The sequence below is a fragment of the Cyprinodon tularosa genome, unplaced genomic scaffold (assembly GCF_016077235.1).
Source record: "Cyprinodon tularosa strain WSP-4 unplaced genomic scaffold, ASM1607723v1 ctg1378, whole genome shotgun sequence".
Classification (NCBI taxonomy): domain Eukaryota; kingdom Metazoa; phylum Chordata; class Actinopteri; order Cyprinodontiformes; family Cyprinodontidae; genus Cyprinodon; species Cyprinodon tularosa.
In genome coordinates this window covers 1,659-7,733 of record NW_024038198.1, presented here as the reverse complement: position 1 = coordinate 7,733, position 6,075 = coordinate 1,659, and the positions used below count along the sequence as shown (strand labels likewise).

The 6,075-nt window shown below is 41.2% G+C and overlaps 1 long non-coding RNA gene across 2 annotated transcripts; it reads right to left on the bottom strand.

The window, feature by feature from the left end:
- Positions 1-4,238: 4,238 nt before the first annotated feature.
- Positions 4,239-5,813, bottom strand: LOC119778735. 2 transcript variants are annotated; one of them, XR_005280119.1, is made up of 2 exons: positions 5,656-5,813; positions 4,239-5,421 (listed from the first exon to the last, which is right to left on the bottom strand). It is a non-coding gene; the product is annotated as an uncharacterized LOC119778735 (long non-coding RNA). The 2 variants fall into 2 exon arrangements; XR_005280118.1 differs by having other exon boundaries at positions 5,641-5,793.
- Positions 5,814-6,075: the final 262 nt, after the last annotated feature.

The window sequence follows — 6,075 nt, the reverse complement described above, 5'->3', positions numbered from 1 at the left end:
TTCTCCAGTATGAGATCAATAAAAAGTTCAATAAAACAGGAAGTAGTCCATGGGGGCTAAGCTGGTTAGCATCTCCCAACAAATTGTGGAAATAATGAAGAAAAGTTCCTGTGTAAAAAAAAAGGAAAATGAATATCTAATTCTAAGAAGGACTGGAGCAGTTTGTTCTATTCAGGGTTTATACAGGAATGAATAACTCAAATTGAATGCTCTTAGAAATTATTTTAATGCCACCAACAGGTACCCGTCGACAGGCTGCAGCCATGTCCCGAATTCCTTGTTTTCCGACCACTTTTGTTGAAACTAGCCTTTTCTCCAACTCAAGCTTCTTTTCTGAACATACAGCTTTGCGATCAACTGGAAGCAGTTCCACGCAAATATATATCGTGATATAATGTCTGACGAAATTGTTTTTATAAACATAAAAAAAAAACATTTTAAATGCCACAATAAACAATGAATTAATGAATTCTAACGCCAATTAAGGCCTTAATAAACAAAAAATTATAATCTAATGACTTTTAATGATTTTTAATGACCCGCGGAAACCCTGTTATTAATGCTCAGACTTCTAAGGATCTAAGGAAAACCAGTTGTTTGCATCGACTCATTGTCACACTAAGCATGCTTGTAGCAACAGTGGAGAGGATAAACTCCCTTTTAACAGGAAGAAACCTCCAACAGAACCAGACTCAATTCAATTCAATTCAGTTTATTTCTATAGCACCAGTTCACAACACATGTGATCTCAAGGCACTTTACAGTTACACCAGATCATACAAGTGTGAGTGTGAGTGGCCATCTGCCGAGGCCGACTTGAGTTCAAGGAGACAGAAACAAAGATTCAGAAAGAAGCAGAGATACAAAGCTAGTGATTGGAATCTTGACTCCTACAAACTGCCACTCTGGGTTCCTGAGCAACACCCTTAACCCCACACGGTTCCCCGGGCACTGCAGAATGATAGCCCACTGCTCCCCAAGGGGATGGGTTAATTGTGGAGGTAAATTTCTCCAATGTGAGATCAATAAAGTTCAGTTATAAATATTTTGCATTTGTTACGAGCTGGAATTTTCTTTTTCCTTGATCTTCTCATAAGAAGCTCTGGAGAAGAATCAGTTGTTCTCTGACCGTCGCTTTGCTGCAAGGCGATGCAGGACAGTTGGCTCTATTTAGTAGTGGCCATCTGGCTTCTAATAGCTTAGCAGTACTGCTTACAGCAAATGGAGCCATGTCTGTTTATATCTGCTCATTTGGCCCAGTGCTGGATTTCTATTTAGGCTCAATGTATATAAACTTACTTTATCATGACTCGAGTTTTTGGTCTTTTTTGTAGATATAACTTAACAGTTTAGCAGCTTATACATTAGAAATTAGAACCATTTATCTAGTGGTCCATACAGTAGCAGCCATTCAAAATAGCCTTTCCCAGTCAAACGGCAGTCGAATGGCAGCCCACTTCCCTACAACTCCCAGCGAAATACCCTAAAACTTCCAGCCTCTGGAGTGACCCCCATTTGCATATTTCTTTACTCTGACTCCAACCTTTCACTGAACTACAGGATCTGACCAGGAGATGGAGCTTCTCTTTAGATCTTAATGTCCACAAATCATTTAGTACAAATATTGATGTTTAAAAAGGAATTGTAGGGGACCAACCAAGGAAAGTGGGGGAATTTTGAATGGCTTCTACTGTATATGAGTGATGTCTCTGCTTTAATTCATTTAAAAGGTGCTCTGTAAAAGGACTGCTCTGTTAAACAGTCATGTTGAAAGAAACTAGGGATCCATATTCAACCTCCTTCCCAAGGATTTGGGAGGATAACCTCCTATTCAGTGATCCTTTCACCACGTCGAGCTCCTGAAAAACAACCCCTCCCCCACCAAACTTTACTTTAGAGTAATATAGTCAATCAGTTAATGTTCTCCTGCCAAATACATCCCTGGTATTCATCTCTCCAGAGGACACTCTAGAATCCATTGCATTGGTCGGGGTCGTGACCCCACTCAGGGTCCTTGATTGCCCTTCATGGGGTCTTAAATTTCCACTACAGAAATTAAACCAAACCGCTAACATTTATGTTGAAGCAGTGAAAGCATCATTGAAAAATGCCTATTTTGGTTGTTGATGCAGTTGGCAATATTATTAAACTTGTGGTTAATGGATTTGGTAGAAATGTTTTTAAACTAAGCTAATAGTTTGGGTCATAACTTAACTCTGGTACCATTATGTGGGCCAGAAGCTGAGGTGTATAAAAAAACATCTTAACAGAAAATTTGTGTAATTAAAGTGAAAGTTACTGATAGAAAGAATACTTCAATAGTTCACAATAACGGGGAAAGTAAAAGTACTATTTTAATACATAATTAGAAGCCAGACAAACTTTTAATTGGGTCTGTTTGTACTGTTGCCTTGCAACAAGAAGGTTCCAGGTTCGATTCCAAGTGGGTGGTACAGTATTGCTGCATGGAGTTTGCATGTTTTCCCGGAGCAGGTGTGGGTTCTCTCAGGGTACTCTGGCTTCTTAAAAAATGTAATATTACTAGAGTCCAATACTGAAACTGCCTGGACTCCTTTTTGTGGCATGAAGGCCACACCCTTGTAAACTTGGGGCATTAAAGCAGCTATTATTACCTTTGGCAGTGAGGAAGAGAGCCAAGCTTTTCAGCAGCGAGAAGTATCGATAGATAAAAATCTTAATGGCAGAAAGATGATCTTAACCTCTGGACTTGATTTATTACTGAAATACAAAATTCAGATTAATCTGAAGAGATGAGGTGAACCACCTGGGAACGGTCTGCCTCTCCTCTGCCTAGTTAATATTCTCCTGATTTCTCTAAGATCTAACAGCTGTGGTCTATTTCTGGTGGTGAATCAGATCCCAGCTGTATGGCTTTGCTTTACAATCCTCTAAAGCAGGCATCCCCAAACTCTGTCCTCGAGGCCCCCTGCCCTGCAGGTTTTAGAGGTTTCCTTGCTCCAGCACAGCTGATTTTAATTGACAGCTGATTAACAGGCTTTTGGTCTACTGCAGTCATTATAACCAGCTGTGCTGAAGCAGAGAAACCTCTAAAACCTGCAGGACAGCGGGCCTCGAGGACCGAGTTTGGGGATGCCTGCTCTAGAGGTATAGTTATCCCTGATGCTACATCTTCCTTCCACTAAACTTTCCATTAAAATGCTTGGATCTTTATTCATGAACATCTTCATGATTGTGACTGAAAGAACAACATTTCTGGGATAAAATCTGTTTTTATTTGTATTCTAATCTAATTCTGATCGAATTCTTCCTACTTTGGGGTTTTTATTAGAAACCTGAAAAACTAAAATCAGTTTAACAGCTAATTTCTAGCTATATTCCAATTCCCCGAGTTCCACCTGTTAATGCTGGTGTAAAAACAACCAGGAAGTAAACAAAGTAATCAGTAATCTGTCCAGACAGAGTGCTATACCGCCACCTAGTGGAGAGAGAGAGTATTCTGAAGGCACAACAATATTCAGAACATTTTTTTTATTTTTACAAATAACTTATCTGTTACAAAGACAGTTTTCCCAGCTAAAATCCAAAAAAAAAAAAAAAAAAAAAAAAAAAAAAAAATTTAGATATCCAAATGACTTTTTCCTCTGTTTAATAAAACATGAATGAACTGCCTCTTCACACCAAGGTGCAAGAAAAAGCTGAAAACTGGATTCTTTGGGTTGGAAAAGGAAGAACAAAGATGTAAGTGCTAAAGAGACGATAATTCTTCTTCTACTTCTAAATGGGATTACATAATACTAAGAATTTGGTTTTTAAAAAAAAAATAGAAATGGCACTTGAAATTTTACTGATTGTCAATATAAATTGAAAGGCACCAGTGAACAAAACGAGGAAAAAAGTCAAAACTATCTCAAGGTTACGATATCTTAATCATGGTGAGTAAACTTTAGAAGCTTCCTCTCTGATAAAAAGGTTAAGAGGATAAAATGAGCCAATAAAAATAAGGCAATACAGAGTGGACATGGTGTGCTTACATTACGAGGGCGGGGCTTCTCTGTGTCAGAGCTGTATAAGGCACAAGGGTCACAGAACAATCATTCAAACAGAGGAAAGACATTTTAATCCAACACCAGGTCATTTTAAACTCTGGAAGCTCCACTCATGGCTGCATGGGAAGAACCTCTTCTCCCACGAGCGCTGAAACCTATCATGGCGGGTTACAAAATGAGTCTCTTCGCACTGAGGTGTAGTTGTCCCCAAACATCAATCCTACATTCCAGTTGTCAGATAGGATGGCAGTTTGTCTTTTTTTTCTTTTCTTTAACCCAGCATCTCCACCCCCAAAAAACCCCAGAAAGTCTCTAATATGTCCTGAAGAACAAAACAAAAAACAACAAAAACTTCTCCACCGCCTTTACATTAACAGATCGTACACCCGGCAAATAGACAAGCATCTGAACGGACCGACACGTGTAGCTTCATGATTACTGTGAGCGTTTTACCAGCTCTGCTCGTCTCCTTCTGCAAAGCTTCGGCTTCTCACAGGTATCAAGTAAAAAGCTTTAAAAAAAAAAAAAAAATGGTGCTTGTCTGTTTGAGGAAACAGAGACAAAAGTAGCTGATAAAAAGTCTATAGAGCTATACTTACAGGAAACGAGCGATTCATAGTGTGAGGAGAAAAGGTTTAAAAGCAACAGTCTAAAATTCTGTACAGCAAAGAGCTCGAGGAGAGCTTCTGCTTGACGTACTGTACACAAAGCATGCAACTTGTTTTTCCATGTTTTCACCGAGTCGTGACAAAGAGGACAGAGAGGGGGCGCTGGTGAGACAGTCCCTTTTTTCTTCTTGTGTTTCCTTCAGTGGCTGAGCACACGTCCCTTTACCAGGTCAGGCCATCACAGAGGAACTGAAAAAAAACCAAACTCTCAAATATGCAATCAGGGGGTAAAGGCACACCGGCACGGGGATTGTTTGTGCATGCGGGCACACGTGCGCTGCCACTGCAGGGCCACGCTCGTAATACTGTGAGTGGAAGCAGCAGAGTATCCGGAGTGAAGTGTCCCCCAGCGAGCAGAGCAGGGGAACCGTCCCAGCCTCCAAGGTGAGCTACGATCCCACTGAGTGGTCGGGCCTTCGCCGGACAGCGTTACTACAAACTTAGAGGAAGAACCGAGAAAAGTAGGCCGTGTGCTGTCCGCTTTCTCTTATCGCTTTCCTCTCCGAAAAAGCGAAGGAAAACAAAAAGTCTGCTCTGCTCTGGGAGACATCAGTTGTGCAGAGGAAGGGCGACGCGCCCGTTGGCTCAGAAGTTCCGCGGGAACTCGCACTGTTCACAGCGGTTGAGGGCGGGGTGGTTGAGGAAGGTGCAGGCTGTGCAGTTCCACTGGGTGCCCTCGTCCTCCTCTTGCTCCGCGCTGGGCTTCACAATCTTACTCCCTGGGTCTGAGAGGAAACACAGAAAACGGGGAAATCAGGCATGTGTGACAGGGAAGTGTAGTGTTAGTGCAAATAAAGTTCTTCCTTCCTATCTATAAACTTGGGTTTTTCAAAGTTTAATGTCTGATTTCCATTTGCAAAACATGTTTGCTTACAACAGCAAAGGGACTAAATTATCTTCCTACTGCGCATGCAAACAGTGATGGAGTAAAGACGAGTTCTTACCAACAGACACGTTACCTTTGGGTTTGGGTGGGACGGGACCAAGGAACCCAATGTTGTCATAGAAGTTATGGATTACACTGGGGTTTAAGTGCGGTCCTGCAAACAGATAGAAATACTATGAAATATCATCAGGCTCCTCTCCTGCGGAACCAACTACCAGTCTTAGTCCGTGATGCAGACACCCTGTCTGCTTTTAAGACTAGGCTTAAAAAATTAATTTTTGATAAAGCTTCTAGTTAGAGTGGCTCAGGTTATCCTGAGCTATCTCTATAGTTATGCTGCTATAGGCTAAGACTGCTGGAGGACATAGGGACCCCTTTTTAATCATTCTATTCTCCCACTCTGCAGAATCTGTCAGTTCAATCTCTAACGTTCTGATCTGGTTGAACTGTAAAGTGCCTTGAGATGACATGTGTTGTAAATTGGCGCTATAGA